This window comes from Scyliorhinus torazame, chromosome 19 (genome assembly GCF_047496885.1).
Source record: "Scyliorhinus torazame isolate Kashiwa2021f chromosome 19, sScyTor2.1, whole genome shotgun sequence".
NCBI classification, from domain to species: Eukaryota; Metazoa; Chordata; class Chondrichthyes; order Carcharhiniformes; family Scyliorhinidae; genus Scyliorhinus; species Scyliorhinus torazame.
Window position 1 is genome coordinate 141,830,993 of NC_092725.1, and position 25,387 is coordinate 141,856,379.

Below are 25,387 nucleotides of genomic sequence, written 5' to 3' on the forward strand. Positions count from 1 at the left end.
GTTTTTCCAACATTTTCTGTTTTAGTTTCAGATTTCCAGCATCCGCAGTACTTTCCTTCTATTTTAGCTAAACTTTAGTTTCACTTCAAGATATACAAATCTGCACTGGATTGATCATCTGTTGGGTCACCTGATGCTGACAAGTACTGGGCGTCCTTTAAACTATTGGCTATTGCCTTGTTCCAGGTGCCTGCAGCTTCCAATTCCGCCCTCCAGCAGTTTTTGGATGGGAGGACGATCTGTAAACCTCCCTTGCCACTAATTAGCATAGTATCGGACGGCACAAGGTTGGCAGGCCCTGAAGTCGGAATGCCGTCTTCCGGTGTGGAATCTGTCTCTGTGAGCGGCCATATTATTCAGCCCATGATTAAAAGGGGTCCACGTTTGGGAAATAAATAATCCAGAATACATTTTGAATGTTGCAGAGACGAAAACAAGGAGGAGAAGCCCCAATACAAACACGCTCCTGCCAACTCTCAGACAGCCACTGCCATATCACACTTAATTGGCTCTGACTGGGAAGGAAGTCCCACCTTGGAGAGCTGTTGGCCAATCTGAACCATCAGTTTCAGGGAATTTGTCGGAATTTAGTCATTTCTCTGCTAATATTTTTTAACTTCATTCATGTGGGCGTCATTTGTTGTCCATCCCTGAGAGCATTTAAGAGTCAACCACATGTAGGCCAGACCAAGTAAAGACGGAAGATTTCCTTCCCTAAAGGACATTGGTGAATCAGATGGGCTTTTACAACAACCCACAATGGTTTCATGGTCACTTTTAATTCCAGATTTTTATTGAATTCAAATTTCACTCTCTGCCCTGGCGGGATTCGAACCTGGGTCCCCAGAGCAAGACTCTGAACCTCTGGTTTACTAATCCAGCAACAATACCACTAAAAGCCATTGCCTCCCCTATTAATTACTCTAATTTCCTCTCTTATTAACCCCTAGGTTACCCTCTATTTCTGGTATGTAACTTGTAATTTCTATGGTGAAGACAGACAAAATATCTCTCCCATTTCCTCATTCGCCATGTTAATTTCAGCTGTCACTACTTTTAAGGAATTAAAGTTTACTTTAGCTACTTTCTTCTCTCTTATACGCTTGTAAAAACTCTTACAATCTGTTTTTATATTCCTGGCTAGTTTACTCTCATTTTTCTTTTGCCGTTTCATTAACGTTTAGGTGGCTCTTTGCTGGTTTCTAAAACACTCCCAAACCTCAGACTGTTCTTTGCAACATAAAAGCCTCTTCTTTTAAACTAATATTATCCTTAACCTCCTTATTAAGCCACGGGTGGATCTATCTCACAGGGTTTTGCTTTTTCAATGGAATGTATTCTTGATGAACATTTTGAAATGTTTCTTTAAATGTTTCCCACTATTTACTGACCACCATGTGTTTTGGTCAATTTACCCAATCAACATTAGCCAGCTGTCTAATTATACCTATGTCACTGACTTTGTTTACGTTTATGGTAGCGTTATTAATATTAAAATAGGTATTACGGTCAGCTTGGATGGATTTGGAAAGCTCAGAATTTGTAGAGTTCCAGGTCTGGATTAAAGCCCAGCCAAGAATGATTAAAGAGGTGGGGCAGGGCTATGTGAGCCCCTTGCTCATTAGTGTAAGAATTCAATCGAGTCGGGGATAGTTCCCTGAGACTGGAATCAAACTAATCCAGTTCCTATTTTCAAAAAAACAGATAAATCAGCAACAGGGATCTGTAGCTCAATCAACCGGTCATCCATTAATGATAAAGAGCTAGCAAGGATTATAAAGAGTGCATTTTATGATCACTGGGAAAGGGGAAGAACAATTATAAACGCACAACGGCTGCCAGAAACAAATAGGTCAATGCCAACAAATTGAATAGTGTTTCTTGAGACAGTGACTGGGATATTACACAAAGGAAGACATTATCTACCTGGACTTTCAAAAAGTCGGATTTGTGCATCACACTGGGTTACTTCACAAGATGGAATCTTGTGCGATCAGTAGAAATTTGAAACACTGGATCAGGAATTAGCTCCAATCCTGCAGCTAGGTTGTACTGAATGAATATGATTCAGCTTGGAGAAATATTACTCGTGGCGGCCCCCAGGGATTAGTCCTCAGCCACCACTCTTTATCAATGACTTGGACAGCTGTGTATGGTAAATAAGTTTGTAAATGGCACCAGATTCTGTGCCAGGATTAAGACCGTGTAGGAGTGCAGTCCAATCCAACAATTTAGATTTGCTCAGGGTGAGGCCACACAATGCCAAATAGCTTTAATTTAGATAAATGAAGTTACATGCATGTTGGTAACGTACAAGATACTGCGAGGCCTGGATAGAGTGGACGTGGAGAGGATGTTCCAACTTGTAGAAAAAACTAGAAGCAGAGGACACCAGCTCAGACTAAAGGGACGATCCTTTAAAACAGAGATGAGGAGGAATTTCTTCAGCCAGAGGGTGGTGAATCTGTGGAACTCTTTGCCGCAGAAGGCTGTGGAGGCCAATTCACTGAGTGTCTTTAAGACAGAGATAGATAGGCTCTTGATTAATAAGGGGATCTTAACCCACAGAGACCCCCCTCTCCTTGCTCCAGCCACACACCTTCTCCGCATTCGCCGACCAATAATAGTACAGCAAGTTTGAATGGCTTAAACCCCCCCCCCCCGGTTTGTCGTCCCCTCTGCAACATCCACCACCCCCCCGCCCCCCACCACCAAATGAACGAGGAGATCAACTTGTCCACCCCCCTGAAGAAAGACGTAGGTAAAAAGACCGGCAGACAGTGAAATAAAAACAGGAATCATGGCAAGACATACTTTTTACCTGCCTGTACCTGGCCCGCCAATGACAGGGGGAGATGAAATGAAATGAAAATCGCTTATTGTCACAAGTAGGCTTCAAATGAAGTTACCGTGAAAAGTCCCTAGTCGCCACATTCCAGCGCCTGTTTGGGGAGACTGGTACGGGAATTGAACCGTGCTGCTGGCCTGCCTTGGTTTGCTTTCAAAGCCAGCGATTTAGCCCAGTGTGCTAAACCAGCCTCAGCCTTCACCCTCCCCACCAAGCTAGTGAAATTAAACTTCCAAAGCCCTGCCCAAGAGAAAAGGATCTTAGTGTTGTTGTGCAAAGATTACTGAAGGTTCATAATCAATGAGACATGGGGAGTATGGAAGTGATGGGAATCCCCAGCACAGGCTGGAGAGACCTGCACTACCTCCTTTTGGGAGCACCCACCAAATTAGGAGCCAAGAAGACAATTAACAGGAGGCACAAGAGAGGCAGTGGCTGCTGCCAGAATTTTGCCCACTGGAGGCCCAGAAATGAGGAGCGACCCAGGCCATAAGTGAATGAGCAAGATCGGGGGGAGGAGGGGCGGGGGGCTGCTCTCAGTGGCCTCACTCCCAACCTGAAGCTGGGTCCCTCCATCAGGCATGGAGCACCAGCGAATGAGGAACTCTCTTGTGGGACTGCAAGCAATCCACACAGGTTTGCATGTCCTGCTCTCTGCATTGCAACAGGCCTATCTGCTGCTGGGCTAATACCAGCTCAGCAGAAAGTGGTACTTAATTGGACATTAACCACCCGAGATGGGGTTAGAGTGGTCTTGAAAAAGGTCATGAGGATGCTGCTAGAATGATGCTTGGCTTAAGGAACAACAGCTATTCAGATAGGCTCAGGGATCTTGGTCTATTTACTTTAGAGTAGAGTAAATTTAAAGGTGATTGAATAAAAATCTAGAAATAAAAGGTTGGATAGCAAACCTATTGTTAGATTAGTTTAGTTTAGCATGTTGGGAAGGACTAGGGAACATGTGTTTAAATGTAGTACTGATATGTCATAGAAATATTCTGGATATTAAGTGGTTCTTCTTTTCCCAGAGAATGATGTGCCTCTGGAACGCATTGTCACCTCATGGTGAGGATACTGACTCTTTGCATGTCTTCAAGAGGTTGCTAGATCATCTTATCATTGGGGCAAAGATCAGTGTCCTTGTTGGGAATACTTGATCCATATGATCTCTGCACCTGAGGGGGTCAGGGAGATATTTTACACCGTATTGTTTTCCCTTATTGGCCCTAGTTAATTCCTGTTTTGCCTCCGCCTGGAGATTATATGGGTGCAGGATGGGGTTGAAGGGACAGGGAGGCTGTGGGCTGGGGCAGAGGGGTATAATATAATAATCTTTATTGTCACAAGTAGGCTTACATTAACACTGCAATAAAGTTACTGTGAAAAGCCCCTCATCGCCACATTCTGGCGCCTGTTCGAGTACACAGAGGGAGAATTCAGAGTGTCCAATTCACCCAACAGCACCTCTTTCGGGACGTGTGGGAGGAAACCGGAGCACCTGGAGGAATCCCACGCAGACACGGGGAGAACGTGCAGACTCCGTTCAGACAGTGGCCCAAGCGGGAACCGAACCCGGGACCTTGGAGCTGTGAAGCAACAGTGCTAACCACTGTGCTACCGTGCTGCCCCAATACCTTGGGTATTGGTGGGAACTGGCAGCTGGGGGTGATGCAGGTTGGAAGAGAAAAACCTGTTTAGCAATAATGGCCTGGCCATCATGATATGAGGCAGGTTTGATGGATCAGTTGGTGATTCCTGTTCCTCAATTTCATTTGTTCATATAAAAGTGAAATATTTGGGCAGCACGGTGGCGCAGTGGTTAGCACTGCTACTTCACGGCGTCGAGGTCCCAGGTTCGATCCCGGCTCTGGGTCACTGTCCGTGTGGAGTTTGCACATTCTCCCCGTGTTTGCGTGGGTTTCGCCCCCACAACCCAAAGATGTGCAGGGTAGGTGGATTAGCCACGCTAAGTTGCCCCTTAATTGGAAAAAATGAATTGGGTACTCTAAATTTTTTATTTTTTTTTAAAGTGAAATACTTGACAAGTATGGGTTGCACTCATCAATATCTTTCAATCCCTATGCTCTAATTAGTTTCGCTCAGTAAAAGCAGACATCGAAGTCATCAGGATGTCAGTCCCAAGATCTTGATTAAAGCAGCGCTGAGTTTAGTAGTGAAGTGGAAGTTTCCCAATGTCAGACAGGTAACAATCTCTGCAGGGTGAAGTTCAATAATCTGTATAAATCCTAAATGTCCTCTCGCCGGTGGAATTCAATCCCATCTAATGTTGTCTTCTTTCGCTACACAATATCTCACCGTTTGCTGAATCAGGCATTAGGCATTTAAAATCTGTGATTTCCCCACCAGAACCAGACAACATTGCTCCTTTGTTTTCATACAACCCATTGTGGCCAAACATGCACCTCGTTGTTTTGCCAACAATACTGATTTACTTTTTAAAATTTAAATCACATTCTCGCAATGGTCCATTTTAGAAATATGCAGAGTTCCAATCTACATCTCTATTAAAACCATCTCTATATTTCGCTCCAATCTTTCTCTTGTACCTCGGAACCTAAATCTTGTTCTCAGCTGCCTTTACCTTTCCTGTGGTGTCCATGTAGAGCCCCATTTACATGCGAGCAACGCATTTGCTGTGGGTTTTGAGGCGAATGCTTTGTATTTCTAGTAGTCACTGTATTCCTCCACCGTCAGATGTTCCAATTGCCGCAAACGGCATTTATGACGCTTATAATTGACCCCCTGTTTGGAATTTATGATGTTTGTTTCGACTTTACAACTCCACACCTGCCCTTCTTTAATATTTTGATTACACATATATCCTACTGCTTATTAAATGCAGCCTTTCCTTGTCTGAAACAGGGCCAAATAATCCACCATCCAGTCTGCAGTATTGGATCGCTGACCTTGTAGGTGCCCGGGAAAGTTGTGAAATCTCCCACCCCTCACTCCCCAGACTGGCTCCGGCACCAGCTGGTTACAGGGCTCTGCCATCCATGGAATATGGTCGCTGTGGCCCCCAACAGCACACTGCCTGGCCAAGCTCCAGTCCACAAAGCCGTGAACCGCTTTCAGCGAATAATCTTGGCATTCTGCACCCTGGGGTGATAGCCAGGCTCCAGCCAAAACCAGGTCGGCCACACCCCTGGGGAGGCTTCTGGCGGGAGTTTGAATGTCTGAACCCCGAGGGAAACGAAGTGGCAATTTGCCGGTCAAAATGATGCCTGACCCAGCTGATGGAGCCAACTCCAAATCAATAGATCCCAGAACGAGTCCAGCGGGCAAGAACAACACTACCTGGTATGGCACCAATATCACAGAACAGGCCCTTCGGCCCATCGAGTCTGCACAAGGCATGAAAAACACCGGACCTGCCTATCAAATCGCATTTGCCAGCACTTGGCCAATAGCCCTGAGAAACAGGTGTTGAGCAATAATGGCCTGGCCATCAAATGCGGCAGGTTTGATGGATCTGCTGGTTATTCCTGTACCTCCATTTCACTTGTTCATATAAAAGTGAAATATTTGACCAGTATGGGGTACACTTTTTTAAAATTTGTTGATGGGACGCAGGCTGGGCCAACATTTATGCCCATCCCTAACTGTCCCTTGAATAGGCAGTTAAGAATCGACCACGTTGTGTGGATCTGGAGTGACATGTAGGTCAGATCGGGTAAGGACGGCTGATTTCCTTTCTTCAACGACATTCGTGAACCAGATGGGTTTTAGATGGGTTTTTACCGACAACCGACAATGGTTTCATGGTCACTGTTAGACTTTTAATTCCAGTGTAGCCGCCTAAAATGGCTGATTCCCTATTAATTTGGCCAAAACCCGATTTAAAACGGCTAACCGAAAAGGCTGATGGGAAAAGCAGCCAACAGGACACAAACGGACAGCTGCAGACAGAACAGCGTATTCGGCCCTGCGACCATTAGCAGCCCATCAACCCAGACATCTGCAGTTTAATCGGCTATCCCCGGGAACAATTGCAACATATTAGCGATTGAATGCCGGGCCAGACCTCTCGGCGCCTGCAGTGGCCGAAACAAAGACAGGTGAACGACCACCCCCCGATCGAGGAATCGCCCCATTATTGGAGCATATCGAACCCAGTGATTGGGAACAAGTCCAATCACTTGGGACTCAGGGTCAAGGGCTGCCCCGAGAGGCGGGAAGCCCCTGGGCCGTATAAAGTGAGGGGCCAAGTTCAGATCTCTCTCTCTCCCTTCTTCTCCTGCTCGCGACCTTCGCAAGAAACATCGACAAGAAACCGTAAGTTTGACTCCAGCGATCGCTACCCGATAGAGACTCCTAGCCATCGACCCGTATCAGCCTTTTGAATCCCGCGGGCCAGATCCGATTCGATAAGCTATTCGTTTCCCTGACCTGGTGGGCCCTTCCTAAAGTTAAGTATTGGCCAGTAGTGGTAGGCTTCGATATAGACAGTAGGATTATTGTTTAAGCATTTATTGTTGTACATAATAAATGACCGTTGATTTCAATCTTACTAAGCGGTGTGTTGACTTGTTAATCATAACTCAAGCTTGAACCACGTGGCGGTATCAGAAAGATACCTGGCGACTCGTGAGCAAAGGTGACATAATCAGAGCTAATAAAACTAAGGCTAAAAAGAGCAACACCAGATATTTATTGAATTCAAATTTCACCATCTGCAGTGGCAGGATTTGACCCTGGGTCCCTAGAGCATTAGGCTGGGTCTCTGGTTTACTCGTCCAGTGACAATACAACTACACCTCCCTCAATATATTTAAATCCCTATGCTCTGCAAAGCATTAGTGAGGCACAGTAATAGCAGGCATCACAGCCATCAGTTAAATATATCTCATCTCAATGCTTTCTAATATGAAAAAGCATAAAGTTCCTATTCAATTTTCTGCAGGAATACAGAAATCCTATTTTCTGAAGAATTTCATCACTTTAAACGGGTCAGAAACCAAGGAGATAATCAACCACATCTTGAAAACCCCACTGGAAAATGTATAAGAAAAGTGAAACACTCATCACAATCTATCAACTTGATCCGATTTGACAAGGTAAAGTTTACGGGTTTTCTGGAGGAGACAGAGACACAGCAACAGTTGTTCAGCATCAATGAGTTTAGAAAAGTGCCAGAGACTTCCAAGTTAGATTAAGAGCACCACAGCTTTCTATCCAGGTCTAAATCATTATGGTTCTTTCCTGCATCCAAGGATAGGTGTACAATATGCAGCCAAAAGGAATAAGTGGCTACAATTCGAAGCCCACAAAATTTAGTATTCTTCGACCAATCCACCCAAACAAAAAAGCAGCAGCTTGCTTCCAACCTGCTGGAGGAGAATATTAAATTCAGAGTGATGTTTGCCAAGAAATAATGAATTTCTGAAGGTTAAGACACAGATATTTTACAGTGTGCTTTCCCTCATTCTCTTGTTCTAGCTAATTACTTGGCTGATGAAACTGGGAAGGATGCAAATCAAGCGACAGGACAGTGAGTCGTAATGTAACAGATTATGAATTCATGTCATGCATGTGTGTACGTGTGTTTTCTACGTGGGGAGAATATCAGACAGTACAGTGACAAAGACATGTCACACTGAGTCTGTATTTTCCACGTAATTCCACTGCTAGTTAATGTTGAGACTTTGTCATAAAAGGTCTGTGTGCATGACAATTAGTCAATGACCTCCGCAGATAAATGTCAGTAGCAGCAATTAAGACAAGTTGTATCTACCAATCAATTAGATCACTGTGGAATCGGCATTAAAGCTGTGATTGGCTGCTACCCAGAACGTTGATTTTTGGAGTTTGAGCTATGCCCACCCAGCCCTGCATGAAGATTTTAGCCAATGCTGCTCCACTCGAATTCTAAATTTAAACTCATTCTGAAATACCATTTCATTTGCAGTTCAACATTTAGACATTGTTAAGAAGTAGTATTTTAAAATAATAGTTAATTTTTACTTATGGATTAGCTCAGAGTTATGAGACTAAATGGCAATAATGAGCTCAGTGTTTAACGCACCAATGATTATTTTTGCACTCAGATTCAATCTGTGCCAGAACAATCAATGACATGATAAAAGGGCACTGTCTTCATAAAAATCTGCCTGCAAATGTAAACCATCTTTCGTCGCATTTTTTGGTTTGGAGAAGATAAAGACTTCTGAATCATTATCAAAATGATGTGTGCAACAAAGTATTCACCTTTCAGTGCAATTTGTTTTATTGATTCATAAACTCAAAAACCACGTTAAACTGATCAACTCAACAGACCTTTGATGTATTGATGTCAGCGCAGCAACCTCACATCATGATTTCTGATCAAATTTTAAAATTGGTCAAGTGCCATTCCCACAGCTTACAACATTATCCAAACTTTTACTGCGACTGTTATAATCATGCCCAGATTACTGCTTTCATAAAAGTATAAAGTCTGAGTCATTAAATGATTTCAAGAAGGATATGGATACAATTCTGATTTAAAACGGGTTAAAGGGATATGGAGAACGGGTAGGGAGGTGGCTTTGAGACCAGCAAGAGATCAGCCAGGATCTGATTGAGTGGCGGAGCAGGCTCGAGCGGCTGGATTGCCCACATCTGCCCCTAGTTCCTGTGCTCCTAATAAGAGAAACTTGGATAAATTTATAACACAAAAGAGTAAAACCCAAACAGTTTATAATTGTCGTCTGAATCCTGAAGATGTGTTGCATGCAACCTCAAACATATTCTCATACATTATCTATTATTTTAAGATAATATTGGATCTCCCAAGATATTGTTTCTTGGAAACTGGAGATATTACAATCAATTTTGAAGTCTTGATAAAATCAAGTGCCAGAAATATCTAGATACTGTCATGTGAGAGTGTCTTTAAGTAATGGGTGTTTTTATAGAGTAACTGTAGTGGGTGTACCTTTAAGAAATGGGTGTTTATTACTGCAGTGATGTCAGAGTGTGGGTGGAGCTGAGCTCTGGCACTGCTTTTTAGTTTCACTTTGAGAAAAGCTTGGGTGTGTCTGTGTTTTTGTGGTTTCGTTTCAGTGTTGGAGCTGCAGTCAGCCAGAGAAGGTGTAATGTTGTTCTCTCTGCCATGTAAAGACTATTTCTTGATCATTTGGTGAATTCAGAGTGATAACTGTTCTCAGTAGTGAATTTAAACCTGATGTGCTTCTGTTAAAATGTTTTTTATTTATGTCTTATAGATGTTAAGAGGAAAGTAAGAATTATTTAGTGTTGTATTCTTTGGGGGTTGTATTTAAATTGATGTTTGCTAAGATGTTCACTGTATGTTTTAAAAAGGTTAACTTGAGTTCATAGAATAAACATTGTTTTGCTTAAAAAATACTTCTCGCTTTCTGCTGTACCACACCTGTAGAGTGGGCCGTGTACTCCCCATGCCACAATGTATTTAAAGTTGTGGGTCAGGTGAACTCCATGATACCCTTTGGGGTTCTCTAAACCCTGGACCATAACAAATTGAGGGCTCGTCCGGGATAAAAGTCCATCTATTGGATTGGTTTAGTGAACTTAAAGACAGGGGTGAGCATATTGTGGTTGCTTTTCAGGTGTGGTATTTCAGTTTAAGTAGGGAGTGTGTTGTGGACAATGGCTCTTTCAGAGGCTCTGAAGTTTTTGGGGGTGGAGACGGTCACACGCAGTACCTTATGGACAGTGACTAAAAACAGACTGTTAGATTTGGCATAAACATTGCAGTTAACATTACCTAACAAATGCAAAAAATGAGGTAATTATGGCGGTGGCCATTTAATGTTGCCTGAGATACAGTCTGACTCATTGGAAATGGCAAAGATCCAGTTGCAGATTAAGCAACTTGAACATGAAAAAGAATTAAAGCAGCTTGAATAAGCAATAAGAGAAAATGAAAGAATAGCCCTAGCAGAACAAAAAGAGAGAGAAAGGAAGATACAGATCAGGGAAAGGGAAAAAGAGAGAGAGTTTGAACTTCAGAAAATGGCCATGAAACATGACAGTCAGGTTAAAATTGGCAGACGTAAAGGGAAACGTACAGTTGGATAATAGTGATGAGGATAGGGAGAAAGAGCATCATAGTCAAAGGCTTGGTAGGGATCTCTTTAAATATGTCCAAGCATTGCCAAGGTTTGATGAGAAGGAGGTAGAAGCCTTTTTCATTTCATTTGAGAAGGTAGCTAAATGTAATCTGACAACATCAGTTTCTAACTGGCTGAATGCAGCTAACGACATCAGTTTCAGCCTGTGAGGGATTGAAACTGGGGAAAAGAGAAATTTTCAAGTGGTAAAGGTAAAGGAGATCTGATGGGAGATAATAACGAGAGTGTACCTCAGATTGAAAAGGAAATCCAGGAGGGTGGAAGAGACATGAAAAGTTTCAAATGTTTTCACTGTAATAAACTAGGCCATGTAAAATCACAGTGTTGGTAGTTGAAGAAAAGCATTGGGAAGGCTGATGTGGTAAAACATGATAGACAGTGGGGGTTGTTAAAGTGGTAAAGGAAAGCCCAAGTGAATTGAAGGAGGTGCAAAAGATTGGACACCCTGATCAAGAGGTGATTGATAAGAAGGTGCCAGATCTCCTTAAATAATCTACTTGTGTGGGTAAAGTTTACTCATGTGTATCAAGAGGAGCAGGTAAAAAAGTCACAATTTTAAGAGATACAGGAGATAGTCAATATTTGATGGCAAGAGATGAGGAGTTATGTGGTTTGGGAAGAATGTTGCCAGAAAAGGTGGTAGTATGTGGAATTCAGGGTGAGAAGACTGGTGTTCCATTATATAAGGTAAGGTTGGAAAGTCCAGTGAAGAGTGGTGAAGTGGTAGTAAGAGTAATAGAGAAACTATCTTGTCCAGGAATACAGTTTATCTTGGGTACTGATATAGCTGGATCGCAGGTGGGAGTGATGCCTACTGTGGTTAATAAGCCAGTGGGAAATCAGACAACTGAAGTGTTGAAGGACGAATATCCTGGGATTTTTCCGGATTGTTTAGTAACAAGGTCGCAAAGTCACAGGTTAAGACAAGAGGAGAAATCAGAGAGTGAAGATAAAGGTGAAGTGCAATTATCAGAAACGATTTTTGATCAGATGGTTGGAAAAGAACAAGAACAGGTGGAGGATGAGGTGGATATTTTTAGTTTAGGAAAATTGGTGGAGTTACAACAGAAAGATGTACAAATAAAATGGATGTATCAGGAAGCATACACAGAAGAGGAATCTGCGTGTGTACCAGAGTGTTATTACCGTAAAAATGATCTCTTGATGAGAAAATGGAGACCTTTACATGTGCAGGCGGATGAAAAGTGGGCAGAAGTTCATCAAGTAGTATTGCCGGTAGGGTATAGAAAGGAGGTGTTGTGAGTTGCACATGAGGTACCAGTGGGAGATCATTTGTGAATAAGGAAAACTCAAGCTAAAATCCAGAAACATTTTCACTTTGAGAAAAGCTTGGGTGTGTCTGTTTTTTTGGTTTCAAAGAACAAAGAACAAAGAAAAGTACAGCACAGGAACAGGCACTTCGGCCCTCCAAGCCTGTGCCGACCATGCTGCCCGTCTAAACTAAAATCTTCTACACTTCCTGGGTCCGTATCCCTCTATTCCCATTCTATTCATGTATTTGTCAAGATGCCCCTTAAATGTCACTATTGTCCCTGCTTCCACCACCTCCTCCGGCAGCGAGTTCCAGGCACCCACTACCCTCTGTGTAAAAAAACTTGCCTCGTACATCTCCTTTAAACCTTGCCCCTCGCACCATAAACCTATGCTGTAGCCATCTGGGATGGCCACTTCCAACTAGGTACAGAGAAACTTGCAAAGCCTGGCGGGTAAAATGGACAAGCCAAGACTCAGACAGGCTCAGAGCCTGAAATGCATATTTGTGAGCAAGAAGTCCAGACGGTATCGAAACTCCGTCAAATTAGCATCTTAATGGGGTTGATTAGCATTTGATAGCCCACCTTCACCAAAATAAAGGACTGGTACTCGAGCAACAGGTACAGTCCCAGACATTGCGGCGCCACTCCCTGTTCAAGGGAAACGCAAACAACGGGGTCAGTGACCGCTTGGGGCACGCCCAGCCATCCAGATCCCCGCCCACTTATTGGTTAGGAATCAAACGGAGTGATCAGAGATCACCCAATTAGCAGGGCCAACCAGATGACCGTCCAAAAGAGTGTGAAGACCCCCCCCGAGTATAAGAAGAAGAGTTTGCCATATGTTTGCGCTCTCTTGGACCTGGCGCCCCGGCAACGACCATCGCCAATCGCAGCAACACCAGAAGCAAGTCCAGTTCAACGCTCGCTACCAGACGGATGAGCCCAGCTGAGCAGCAGTTACTTCTCCAGACTCGATAGATCCAGAATCGAACAGCGGCCACTGTTCTCTGGCCTAAGCCGGGTGCCCGAAGTTAAGTACAGGTTGTCTTAGCCGATAGGTGTAGTTAACTAGTAGTATTTATGTTGCATGACTAATTGTGTGTAAATAAAGTACCCTTGACCTTGAACTAACTAACTGGTGTTTGGCTCTTTGATCGACAGCCGATTGAACCTTGTGGTGGTATCATTCGACACCTGGCGACTCTAAGCATCAGGACATAGATAACATAGAAAGGAGGGCAAACTCACTGTTTGCCATAATTGGAACAGAGCCACAGAAAGGACAGAGAAAAGAGTCTAAGAAAAGAAAGGCAACAATGCCCCTAGTAATTGACCCCTCTACCCTGCGAAAAAGCCTCTGACTATCCACTCTGTCTATGCCCCTCATAATTTTGTAGACCTCGATCAGGTCGCCCCTCAACCTCCGTCGATCCAGTGAGAACAAACCGAGTTTATTCAACCCCTCCTCATAGCTAATACCCTCCATTTAAAAAAAAAAAAAATTTTTTAATTAAAGGTTTTCATAAAATATCAATAACAGAATGAGAACGCAAAAAGAACCCAACAGGGTTAAGTACAAAACACAATCTAAAAAAGCAACCCCCAAACCCCTCCCCCCGCCCCCCTGTACATAAATAATAAATTAACATTAACACCCCGACTTAACACAACAGGCGTATACACCCCCTCAGACCCTCCAGTGTAAATAACAAAAACAAAAATAAAGTAAAGTAACCCCCCCCCCCCCGCGAGTTGCTGCTGCCATTGACCAATGTCTATCGTTCTGCCAGGAAGTCTAAGAACGGTTGCCACCGCCTAAAGAACCCTTGTACCGACCCTCTCAAGGCGAATTTCACCCTCTCCAATTTAATGAACCCCGCCATATCGCTGATCCAGGATTCCACGCTTGGGGGCCTCGCATCCTTCCACTGAAGGAGAATCCTTCGCCGGGCTAGCAGGGACGCAAAGGCCAGAATTCCGGCCTCTTTCGCCTCCTGCACTCCCGGCTCCTCTGCCACTCCAAATATTGCGAGCCCCCAGTCCGGTTTGACCCTGGATCCTACCACCCTCGACACCGTCCTCGCTACGCCCTTCCAAAATTCCTCCAGCGCTGGGCATGCCCAGAGCATATGGGTGTGATTTGCTGGGCTCCCTGAGCACCTAACACACCTGTCCTCACCCCCAAAGAACCGGCTCATCCTTGTCCCGGTCATGTGTGCCCTGTGCAGCACCTTAAACTGTATGAGGCTGAGCCTCGCCAGCTAAGAGGAAGAGTTCACCCTCCCTAGGGCATCTGCCCACGTCCCCTCTTCGATCTCCTCTCCCACTCCTCCTCCCATTTACCTTTCAACTCCGCCACTGAGGCCTCCTCCTCCTCCTGCATCACCTGGTAAGTTTCCGAGATCTTCCCCACTCCCACCCACCCCCCCGAGAGCACCGTGTCCTGTACTGTGTGTGGCAGTAGCAGCGGGAATTCCACCACCTGCCGTCTGGCAAACGCCCTTACCTGTAAGTACCTGAAGGTGTTCCCCGGGGGGAGCCCGTACTTCTCCTCCAGCTCACCCAAGCTCGCGAACTTCCCGTCCACAAACAGGTCCCCCAACTTTCGTATCCCTGCCCTGTGCCACCCCGAAAACCCTCCACCTGTTCTTCCTGGGGCGAACCGGTGGTTCCCCCGTAATGGGGTCCACGCCGAGGCCCCAACTTCCCCCCTATGCCGCCCCCACTGCCCCCAAATTTTGAGGGCAGCCGCCACTACCGGGCTCGTGGTATACCTCCTTGGAGGGAGCGGCAGTGGCGCCATTGCCAGCGCCCCCAGACTCGTACCCACACAGGACGCCGTCTCCAGCCTCTTCCATGCAGCCCCCTCCATCACCCACTTGCGCACCATCGCCACATTGGCGGCCCAGTAGTACCCACAGAGGTTGGGCAGCGCCTGCCCGCACCCCCCCCCCCCGATCTCTACTCCGCTCCAGGAACACCCTTCTCACCCTTGGAGTCCCTCGCGCCCCCACAAACCCCGTTATACTCCTGTTAACCCGCCTGAAAAAAGCCTTCGGGATAAACCCGGGGAGGCACTGGAACAGGAACAAAAACCTTGGGAGCACCGTCATTTTGATTGACTGCACCCTACCCGCCAAGGACAGTGGCAACGCGTCCCACCTCTTGAACTCCTCCTCCATTTGCTCCACCAGCCTTGTAAAGTTAAGCTTATGCAGGGCCCCCCCCCAGCTCCTGGCCACCTGGACCCCCAAATATCTGAAGCTCCTCTCCGCCCTTTTTAGTGGGAGCTCGCCAATCCCCCTCTCCTGAACTACGAACAGCTCGCTCTTCCCCATATTGAGCTTGTACCCCGAAAAGTCCCCGAATTCCCTAAGGATCCTCATTACCTCTGGCATTCCTCCCACCAGGTCCGCCACATACAGCAACAGGTCGTCCACATAAAGCGACACCCTATGCTCCTCCTCACCCCGCACCAACCCCCTCCAGTTCCGCGACTCTCTCAGTGCCATAGCCAGAGGTTCAATCGCCAGTGCGAAGAGCAGGGGGGACAGGGGACACCTCTGTCTCGTCCCTCGGTGCAACTGAAAGTACTCGGACCTCCTCCTATTTGTGGCCACACTCGCCATCGGGACCTCATACAACAGCCTAACCCACCTGACAAACCCCTCCCCAAACCCGAACCTCTTCAGCACCTCCCCCACTCTACCCTATCGAAGGCTTTCTCAGCGTCCATCGCCACCATTATCTCCGCCTCCCTCGCCGGCATCATGATAACGTTCAAAAGCCTCCGCACATTCGCGTTCAACTGTCTCCCCTTCACAAACCCCGTCTGGTCTTCATGGATTATCTGCAGCACACAATCCTCAATCCTCAAGGCTAAGACCTTCGCCAGCACCTTGGCATCTACATTTAGCAAGGAAATCGGTCTGTAAGACCCACACTGCAGGGGATCCTTGTCCCGCTTCAGGATCAAGGAGATCAGTGCCCGGGACATCGTAGGGGGCAAAGCCCCCCCTCCTTTGCCTCACTGAAGGTCCTAACTAACAGCGGGCCCAATAGGTCCATATATATTTTATAGAATTCGACCGGGAAACCGTCCGGCCCCGGTGCCTTCCCCGCCTGCATGCTTCCTATCCCTTTGATCAGCTCCTCCAGCCCAATCGGGGCCCCCAGTCCCGCCACCAGTCCCTCTTCCACCTTTGGAAACCTCAATTGGTCCAGGAAACGGCCCATCCCTCCCTCCTCCCGTGGGGGCTCGGATCGGTACAATTCCTCGTAGAAGTCCCTGAAGACCCCGTTGATGCCAACCCCACTCCGCACCATGCTCCCTCCCCTGTCCTTATCTCCGCCGATCTCCCTAGCTGCGTCCCGCTTCCGAAGCTGATGCGCCAGCATCCGACTTGCCTTTTCCCCATACTCGTAGACCGCCCCCTGGGCCTTCCTCCACTGCACCTCCGCCTTCCTGGTGGTCACCAGGTCGAATTCGGCCTGGAGGCTGCGCCTCTTCCTCAACAATCCTTCCTCAGGCACTTCCGCATACCTCCTGTCTACCCTCACCATCTCCCCCACCAGCCTCTCCCTCCGCTCCCTCCGCTCCTTGTGGGCCCTAATGGAGATCAGCTCTCCCCTCACCACCGCCTTCAGTGCCTCCCATACCATCCCCACTCGGACTACCCCATTGTCGTTGGTCTCCAAGTACCTCTCTGTACTTCCTCGGACCCGCTCACTCACCTCCTTGTCTGCCAACAGCCCCACCTCCAAGCGCCACAGCGGGCGCTGGTCCCTCTCCTCCCCCATCTCCAAGTCCACCCAATGCGGGTCCGAAATGGCTATTGCCGAATACTCAATATTCTCTACTCTCGCTATCAGCGCCCTACTCAAAATGAAAAAGTCGATTCGAGAATAAACCTTATGGACATCTGAGAAGAATGAAAATTCCCTAGCCCCAGGCCTTGCAAATCTCCAAGGGTCCACCCCTCCCATTTAGTCCATAAATCCACTCAACACTCTAGCCATCTACCAGGCCCCGCCACCAACCAAAACAGTGCCCAACCCATCCCATCCACCCTCCACAACCCGAAAGAGAAAAACACAGAGTAAAAGAAACCCAAAACAATGCAAAGGCACCCCCCGCTCCCCCCGAACCAAAAATAGGCATAACATATCCACCGCAGTCCCCAATCGCCCATCCCGACCCTCAGTCTGTGTCCAGCTTCTCGGCCTGAACAAAGGCCCACGCCTCCTCCGGAGACTTAAAATAATGGTGCCGGTCCTTGTAGGTGACCCACAGTCGCGCCGGCTGCAACATGCCAAACTTCACCCCTTCCTGTGCAGCAACGCCTTCGCTCGATTGTACCCGGCCCTCCTCTTCGCCACCTCCGCACTCCAGTCCTGATATATTCAAACCTCCGCGTTCTCCCACCTGCTGCTCCTCTCCTTCTTGGCCCACCTGAGCACACACTCCTGATCGACGAACTGATGGAACCGCACCAGCACCGCCCGCGGAGGCTGGTTAGCCTTGGGCCTCCTCGCCAGCACTCGATGGGCCCCTTCCAGCTCCAGGGACCCCTGGAAGGACCCCGCTCCCATCAGCGAGTTTAACATGGTGACCACGTAGGCCCCCACGTCCGGCCCCTCCAGCCCCTCCGGGAAGCCCAGAATCCGCACATTCTTCCGCCTCGACCGATTCTCCATCTCCTCGAACCGCTCCTGCCATTTCTTGTGGAGCGCCTCGTGCGCCTCCACCTTTACCGCCAGGACTGAGATCTCGTCCTCATTGTCAGAGGTCTTTTGTCGAGCCTCTCGGATCGCCACCCGCTGGGCCGTCTGTGTCTCCAGCAGCTTATCAATAGAAGCCTTCATCGGCTCTAGCAGGTCCTTTTTAATCTCTCTGAGGCAGCGCTGGATACCCTCCTGTTGCTCCTCCGCCCACTGCCTCCACGCTGCCTGGTCTCCGCCCGCCGCCATTTTGTCCTTCTTCCCTCCCTTCTTCTGTTCCACCACCACCTTTCTTGTCGCCCCGCTCCTAGTTAAAGCCATATACTGATGGGGAGCTGTTATTAACTCCTTCCCACACCGGGAAACGTCGAAAAAGTGCCGTTGGGGGCCCTGAAAAGAGCCCAAAAGTCCGTTTTTGCGGGAGCCGCCGAATGTGCGACTTAGCTCCGCATAGCCGCAACCGGAAGTCTCGAGAGGGAATCCTTTTGGCAGTGTTCGCTTCACCAATCTGCCCCAAAACGTCTGTGGAAACTCCTGAAAAAGGTCTGAGAGTCCGTTCCAGATGGGAGCTGCCGAATGCACGACCTACTCCTCCATGGCCGCCACCGGAAGCCTCATCCCCGCTTCTTCAGTGGCCCTGGTGAAATCTTTTCACAGTTGTCCCCTCTGCTGCTAGAATTCACCTTTAATAGAGACCCTCAAGTCACCTTGCAGCTTTAAGCTTGCCCTTCCCCCGCCTGCATGCTGGAAGAGGCTTTTGTCTTTCCTGCAGCTCCAGCCAAATCTTTTACTGTTTCTGCCGGGTCTGGTAACCAAGAGACATACCATTCCTGGGGGACACTGTCGGGGGAATGTTGCAGTCTTCTTCCCACACCGGGAAATGTCGAACAAATTCTGTTGGGGGCCCTGTAAAGAGCCCAAAAGTCCGTTCCAAGCGGGAGCTGCCGAACATGCGACTTAGCTCTGCATAGCCGCAACCGGAAGTCGCTAATGCCCTCCATACCAGGCAACATTCTGGTAAATCTCTTCTGCACCCTCTCTAAAGCCTCCACATCCTTCTGGTAGTGTGGCGACCAGAATTGAACACTATACTCCAAGTGTGGCCTAACTAAGGTTCTACACAGCTGCAACATGACTTGCCAATTCTTATACTCAATGCCCCGGCCAATGAAGGCAAGCATGCCGTATGCCTTCTTGACTACCTTCTCCACCTGTGTTGCCCCTTTCAATGACCTGTGGACATGTACACCTAAATCTCTCTGACTGTCAATACTCTTGAGGGTTCTACCATTCACTGTATATTCCCTACCTGCATTAGACCTTCCAAGATGCATTACCTCACATTTGTCTGGATTAAACTCCATCTGCCATCTCTCCGCCAAAGTCTCCAAATGATCTAAATCCTGCTGTATCCTCTGACAGTCCTCATCGCTATCCGCAATTCCACCAACCTTTGTGTCGTCTGCAAACTTACTAATCAGACCAGTTACATTTTCCTCCAAATCATTTATATATACTACAAACAACAAAGGTCCAGCACTGATCCCTGCGGAACACCACTAGTCACAGCCCTCCAATCAGAAAAGCACCCTTCCATTGCTACTCTCTGCCTTCCATGACCAAGCCAGTTCTGTATCCACCTTGCCAGCTCACCCATGATCCCGTGTGACTTCACCTTTTTTACCAGTCTGCCATGAGGGACCTTGTCAAAGGCCTTACTGAAGTCCATATAGATAACATCCATCTTTGTGACCTCCTTGAAAAATTCTATCAAGTTAGTGAGACACGACCTCCCCTTCACAAAACAGTGCTGCCTCTCGCTAATACGTCCATTTGCTTCCAAATGGGAGTGGATCCTGTCTCAAAGAACAACAAAAGAACAAAAAAATGTACAGCACAGGAACAGGCCCTTCGGCCCTCCAAGCCCGTGCCGACCATGCTGCCCGACTAAGCTACAATCTTCTACACTTCCTGGGTCCGTATCCCTCTATTCCCATCCTATTCATGTATTTGTCAAGATGCCCCTTAAATGTCACTATCGTCCCTGCTTCCACCACCTCCTCCGGTAGCGAGTTCCAGGTACCCACTACCCTCTGCGTAAAAAACTTGCCTCGTACATCTACTCTAAACCTTGCCCCTCTCACCTTAAAACTATGCCCCCTAGTAATTGAACCCTCTACCCTGGGGAAAAGCCTCTGACTATCCACTCTGTCTATGCCCCTCATAGTTTTGTAGACCTCTATCAGGTCTCCCCTCAACCTCCTTCGTTCCAGTGAGAACAAACCGAGTTTATTCAACTGCTCCTCATAGCTAATGCCCTCCATACCAGGCAACATTCTGGTAAATCTCTTCTGCACCCTCTCTAAAGCCTCCACATCCTTCTGGTAGTGTGGTGACCAGAATTGAACACTATACTCCAAGTGTGGCCTAACTAAGATTCTATACAGCTGCAACATGACTTGCCAATTCTTATACTCAATGCCCCCGCCAATGAAGGCAAGCATGCCGTATGCCTTCTTGACTACGTTCCCCACCTGTGTTGCCCCTTTCAATGACCTATGGACCTGTACTCCTAGATCTCTTTGACTTTCAATACTCTTGAGGGTTCTACCATTCACTGTATATTCCCTACCTGCATTAGACCTTCCAAAATGCATTACCTCACATTTGTCCGGATTAAACTCCATCTGCCATCTCTCCGCCCAAGTCTCCAAACGATCTAAATCCTGCTGTATCCTCTGACAGTCCTCATCGCTATCCGCAATGCCACCAACCTTTGTGTCGTCTGCAAACTTACTAATCAGACCAGTTACATTTTCCTCCAAATCATTTATATATACTACAAAGAGCAAAGGTCCCAGCACTGATCCCTGTGGAACACCACTGGTCACAGCCCTCCAATTAGAAAAGCATCCCTCCATTGCTACTCTCTGCCTTCTATGGCCTAGCCAGTTCTGTATCCACCTTGCCAGCTCACCCCTGATCCCGTGTGACTTCACCTTTTGTACTAGTTGACCATGAGGGACCTTGTCAAAGGCCTTACTGAAGTCCATATAGACAACATCCACTGCCCTACCTGCATCAATCATCTTAGTGACCTCCTCGAAAAACTCTATCAAGTTAGTGAGACACGACCTTCCCTTCACAAAACCGTGCTGCCTCTCACTAATACGTCCATTTGCTTCCAAATGGGAGTAGATCCTATCTCGAAGAATTCTCTCCAGTAATTTCCCTACCACTGAAGTAAGGCTCACCGGCCTGTAGTTCCCGGGATTATCCTTGCTACCCTTCTTAAACAGAGGAACAACATTGGCTATTCTCCAGTCCTCCGGGACATCCCCTGAAGACAGTGAGGATCCAAAGATTTCTGTCAAGGCCTCAGCAATTTCCTCTCCAGCCTCCTTCAGTATTCTGGGGTAGATCCCATCAGGCCCTGGGGACTTATCTACCTTAATATTTTTTAAGACACCCAACACCTCATCTTTTTGGATCTCAATGTGACCCAGGCTATCTACACACCCTTCTCCAGACTCAACATTTACCAATTTCTTCTCTTTGGTGAATACTGATGCAAAGTATTCATTTAGTACCTCGCCCATTTCCTCTGGCTCCACACATAGATTCCCTTGCCTATCCTTCAGTGGGCCAACCCTTTCCCTGGCTACCCTCTTGCTTTTTATGTACGTGTAAAAAGCCTTGGGATTTTCCTTAACCCTATTTGCCAATGACTTTTCGTGACCCCTTCTAGCCCTCCTGACTCCTTGCTTAAGTTCCTTCTACTTTCCTTATATTCCACGCAGGCTTCGTCTGTTTCCAGCCTTTTAGCCCTGACAAATGCCTCCTTTTTCTTTTTGACGAGGCCTACAATATCTCTCGTTATCCAAGGTTCCCGAAAATTGCCGTATTTATCCTTCTTCCTCACAGGAACATGCCGGTCCTGAATTCCTTTCAACTGACACTTGAAAGCCTCCCACATGTCAGATGTTGATTTGCCCTCAAACATCCACCCCCAATCTATGTTCTTCAGTTCCCGCCTAATATTGTTATCATTAGCCTTCCCCCAATTTAGCACATTCTTCCTAGGACCACTCTTATCCTTGTCCACCAGTACTTTAAAACTTACTGAATTGTGGTCACTGTTACCGAAATGCTCCCCTACTGAAACATCTACCACCTGGCCGGGCTCATTCCCCAATACCAGGTCCAGTACCGCCCCTTCCCTAGTTGGACTGTCTACATATTGTTTTAAGAAGCCCTCCTGGATGCTCCTTACAAACTCCGCCCCGTCTAAGCCCCTGGCACTAAGTGAGTCCCAGTCAATATTGGGGAAGTTGAAGTCTCCCATCACCACAACCCTGTTGTTTTTACTCTTTTCCAAAATCTGTCTACCTATCTGCTCCTCTATCTCCCACTGGCTGTTGGGAGGCCTGTGGTAAACCCCCAACATTGTGACTGCACCCTTCTTATTCCTGATCTCTACCCATATAGCCTCACTGCCCTCTGAGGTGTCCTCCCGCAGTACAGCTGTGATATTCTCCCGAACCAGTAGCGCAACTCCGCCTCCCCTTTTACATCCCCCTCTATCTATTCTCGAAGAATTCTTTCCAGTAATTTCCCTACCACTGACGTAAGGCTCACCGGCCTGTAGTTTCCTGGATTATCCTTGCTACCCTTCTTGAACAAAGGAACAACATTGGCTATTTTCCAGTCCTCCGAACATCACCTGAAGACAGTGAGGATCCAAAGATTTCTGGCATGGCCTCAGCAATTACTCTCTAGCCTCCTTCAGTATTCTGGGGTAGATCCCATCAGGCCCTGGGCTCTTATCTACCTTAATATTTTTCAAGACGCCCAACACCTCATCTTTTTGGATCTCAATGTGACCCAGGCTATCAACACACCCTTCTCCAGACTCAACATCTACCAATTCCTTCTCTTTGGTGAATATTGATTTAGTACCTCGCCCATTTCCTTTGGATCCACACATAGATTCCCTCCCCTGACCTTCAGTGGCCAACCCTTTCCCTGGCTACCCTCTTGCTTTTTATGTTCATGTAAAAAGCCTTGGGATTTTCCTCAACCCTAGTTGCCAATGACTTTTCGTGACCCCTTTCAGCCCTCCTGACTCCTTCCTCGCTGCCCTCTGAGGTGTCTTCCTGCAGTACAGCTGTGATATTCTCCCTAATGGCTGGGCAACAGGAGACAGAGAGTAGTAATGGAAGGGAGTTTCTCAAAATGGAGAACTGTAACCAGTGGTGTTCCACAGGGATCCGTGCTCGGACCACTGTTGCTTGTGATATACATAAATGATCTGGAGGAAGGTATAGGTGGTCTGATTAGCAAGTTTGCAGATGACACTAAGATTGGTGGAGTTGCAGATAGTGAAGGGGACTGTCAGAGAATACAGCAGAATATAGATAGATTGGAGAGTTGGGCGGAGAAATGGCAGATGGAGTTCAATCTGGGCAAATGCGAGGTGATGCATTTTGGAAGATCCAATTCAAGGGCGAATTATACGGTAAATGAAAAAGCCCTGGGGAAAATTGATGGACAGAGAGATCTGGGTGTTCAGGTCCATTGTACCCTGAAGGTGGCTGCGCAGGTCGATAGAGTGGTCAAGAAGGCATACGGCATGCTTTCCTTCATCGGAAGGGATATTGAGTACAAGAGTTGGCAGGTCATGTTACAGTTGTATAAGACTTTGGTTCAGCCACATTTGGAATACTGCGTACAGTTCTGGTCGCCACATTACCAAAAGGATGTGGATGCTTTGGAGAAGGTGCAGAGGAGGTTCACCAAGATGTGCCTGGTATGGAGGGCGCTAGCTATGAAGAGAGGTTGAGTAGATTAGGATTATTTTCATTAGAAAGACGGAGGTTGACGGGGGACCTCATTGAGGCCTACAAAATCATGAGAGGTATAGACAGGGTAGATAGCAAGAAGCTTTTTCCCAGAGTGGGGGACTCAATTACTAGGGGTCACGAGTTCAAGGTGAGAGGGGGAAAGTTTAAGGGAGATATGCATGGAAAGTTCTTTACGCAGAGGGTGGTGGTGCCTGGAACGCATTGCCGGCGGAGGTGGTAGAGGCGGGCACGATAGCATCATTCAAGATGTATCTAGACAGATATATGAATGGGCAGGGAGCAGAGGGAAACAGATCCTTAGAAAATAGGCGACAGTTTTAGATAGAGGATTTGGATCGGCGCAGGCTGGGAGGGCCGAAGGGCCTGTTCCTGTGCTGTAATTTTTCTTTTTCTTTGTTCTCTTTGTTCTAACCAGTAGTCCAACTCCACCACCCCTTTTACATCCCCCTCTATCCTGCCTGAAACATCTAAATCCTGGAACGTTTAGCTGCCAATCCTGTCCTTCCCTCAACTAGGTCTCTGTAATGGCAACAACATCATAGTTCCAAGTACTAATCCAAGCTCTAAGTTTATCTGCCTTACCTGTTATACTTCTTGCATTAAAACATATGCACTTCAGGCCAGCAGTCCCGCTGTTTTCAGCAACATCTCCCTGTCTGCTCTTCCTCAGAGCCAAACTGGCCCTATTCCTTAGTTCTCTCTCAATGTTTTCACCTTCTGACCTATTGCTCCGGTACCCACCCCCCCTGCCATACTAGTTTAAACCCTCCCGTGTGACACTAGCAAACCTCGCGGCCAGGATATTTATGCCTCTCCAGTTTAGATGCAAACTGTCCTTCTTATACAGGTCACACCTGCCCCGGAAGAGCTCGCAGTGTTCCAGATAACGGAAACCCTCCCTCCGACACCAGCTGTTTAGTCACATGTTTAGCTGCTCTATCTTCCTATTTCTAGCCTCACTGGCATGTGGCACAGGGAGTAATCCCGAGATTACAACCCTAGAGGTCCTGTCTTTTAACTTTCTGCCTAGCTCCCTGAGCTCCTGCTGCAGGACCTCATCCCACTTCCTGCCTATGTCGTTAGTACCAATATGTACAACGACCTCTGCCTGTTTGCCCTCCCCTTTCAGGATGCCTGCTCCCCGTTCAGAGACATCCTGGACCCTGGCACCAGGGAGGCAACATACCATCCTGGAGTCTCTTTCACCTCCACAGCAGTGCCTATCTGTGCCCCTAACTATAGAGTCCCCAATGACTATTGCTCTTCTGCGATTTGACCCTCCCTGCTGAACATCAGAGCCAGCCGTGGTGCCACTGCTCTGGCTGCTGTTTTCCCCTGATAGCTATTCCCTCGACAGTATCCAAAGTGGCATGCCTGCTTGAGAGGAGGACAACCACAGGGGATTCCTACACTGATTGCCTGCCCCTTCTGGTGGTCACTCATCTCTCTGCCTGCACCTTGGGTGTGACCACATCTCTATAACTCCTATCTATGACGCTTTCCGCCACCTGCATGCTCCTAAGTGCATCCAATTGCTGCTCCAACCGAACCGCGCCGCCCATG

The 25,387-nt window shown here is 47.4% G+C and overlaps 1 protein-coding gene across 1 annotated transcript in view; it reads left to right on the forward strand.

Annotated features, from left to right (window-relative positions):
- LOC140396568 (cyclin-dependent kinase inhibitor 1-like) overlaps window positions 1-25,387 on the forward strand; it is a 161,374-nt gene that overhangs the window by 80,403 nt on the left and 55,584 nt on the right. The window contains exon 2 of the mRNA XM_072485338.1: window positions 7,773-7,926. The gene's annotated coding sequence lies outside the window, so the exon portion shown is untranslated. The remainder of the gene's footprint in view (window positions 1-7,772; window positions 7,927-25,387) is intronic.